This window comes from Triticum urartu, chromosome 7 (genome assembly GCF_003073215.2).
Source record: "Triticum urartu cultivar G1812 chromosome 7, Tu2.1, whole genome shotgun sequence".
NCBI lineage: Eukaryota > Viridiplantae > Streptophyta > Magnoliopsida > Poales > Poaceae > Triticum > Triticum urartu.
This window is the reverse complement of record NC_053028.1, coordinates 59,621,133-59,623,308: the sequence shown is the minus strand read 5'-3', so window position 1 is coordinate 59,623,308 and position 2,176 is coordinate 59,621,133.

The window sequence follows — 2,176 nt, the reverse complement described above, 5'->3', positions numbered from 1 at the left end:
GACTGAACACTCTTTTACTGGGATTTCGCATTCCTATTCCGATTGGCAGAAGCCTTTCTTTCTGTTTGTGCCGCCCTATGGCGATTTCTTACTCAACGTTTGCACTTTCTTACCAACTCTTGTACAAGTTAGGTTCAGCGTTGTTCTGACGATTAAGATTTCTCTGTTTGACGGTTTTTACCTTCAACAACCTTTGTTGCATCACTTCTCGATAGCTTTAGTGCTCGGAGAGTAAGCATAGCATATTGTTAGCTAGTTATTTATTGATAGCAAACAGCTAGTAGGTCAAGCTGGAGCCTTCACTCACTCATCTTGGGTCAACACCGTATCTCTAATTGGCGGAGACGAACTCCAATCCACCCACTTCATTTGTTTCGCAAGGAGGGTCATCAGCGAGTCCGCTCTCCCCAAGGTAGTTAAAAGGCGTAGGTACGCATTCCCCTGCACCAATGTACCGAAGCACTTTACCTTTAATCACTAGATGGGCTCGAGCCAGGGTCCTATTTTCGTTCTCCATGACTTCAAAGCTGCTTCTCTTTATCAATTCTAGACAGTTCTATAAACATTGGTACCAGGGGTTCTATGACCAAAAATCTTATATTATTTTCTCCTGGCGTTTATGTATTTATTATCGCTGTCTAAATGTGATGACTGTCGTCAGCAAGTATCCAGTGCCCATAGTCGAAGAACTCCTGGATGTCTGGTGCCTCATGGTTTTCTAAACCCGATCTCAGAGCTGGTTATCACCAGATTCGTATGGCAGCTGGCGATGAATTCAAAACAGCCTTCCAGACTCTGGAAGGGCACTACGAGTACAAGGTCATGTCCTTCGGCCTCGCGGGAGCACCAGCCACCTTCTTGGGAGCCATGAACGCCACTCTCAAACAAACCCCTTCTGCGCAAATGCGCCCTGGTGTTATTTGACGACATTTTAGTCTACAGTGCCTCTCTTGAAGATCACACAATCCACTTGCAATCAGTGCTTGAGTTGTTAAGAAGGGATCAATGGCAAGTCAAATGCTCAAAGTGCTCTTTCGCTCAACGCCAGTTATCCTATTTGGGCCATACTATCAGCCAGCATGGGGTTGCCACTGAAACCCACAAAATTAAGAAAATTGCCAACTGGTCTTCTCCGCAATCATTCAAAGAAGTCCGCAGCTTCTTAGGTTTGGCCGGCTATTACAGGCGCTTCGTTCGCCATTTCGGCATCATTGCAAAGACACTGACACATCTCCAGAAGAAACATGGGGAGATCCTGAGCTTTGAGGCAACTAAAGGAACAGGATGCTTTTCAGTTATATTTAAGAACAGAAGAGGAAGACAAAGCAACCCTAGGATTTCTCTGCTCCGAGTGCTTAATACGAAAAGCTTGACATAAACCCAATGATGGGCAACCGCTGTTAAACCAGGATCTCCATCTCTTTGAATAAAAGCCATCCTTTCCATCGACCAGCCTACGAGCATCTTCGGTACTATAATGAAGGACGTTGACACTATCCCATTCTACGTAGCAGGGGTAATTCCAGAAACATCCTATCTAAAAATCATTTAGAGATAAGTTTCTATAGAAAGATAAGCGGGTGTACAAATGAACTTTCTTATGATACTATGATACTCAGATACCACTCATTGGATGGGACCGGTGGACCATTGATCGATAAAAAGTAGTAAATAAGCCCTTTTCTCGCAGGTACGAGAGATTGCACAACCTTGCCTTGAACGCTTGAAGTTCTAAATAAATCTGAAGAGGAAGGCCAATTGTATCATGTCAGCAATGGTACTCTCCTGGGCTATAGACTGTCACCTGCTTCAAGGTATCTTGCTTGTGAAAGCCGAACAAAGAAGAAAAGAACGAAATGGCGGTTCATCAGTAGTCAAAGGTGCAGACTTCATTCTTTGTTTCCTTCATCCTCTACAATTACGTTTTGCTTTTTAGGACTACCTAAAGGAAAGGAATAGAATGATCCATAGTCGTACCTACTTGAGGGCACCGAATGCATACACCTTACGTCAACTTTATATATATATATAATTATTGATTCCATTCACACCCTTTGGGAACAGGAAACGGAGAACTTGTTGCTTTCTTCTGTTTTTGCTGTAGCTGAGGACAACTTAGATTGAAATGATTGACTTGATCTAGGTACATGGTCCAAACGGATAGGTAGAATTACCC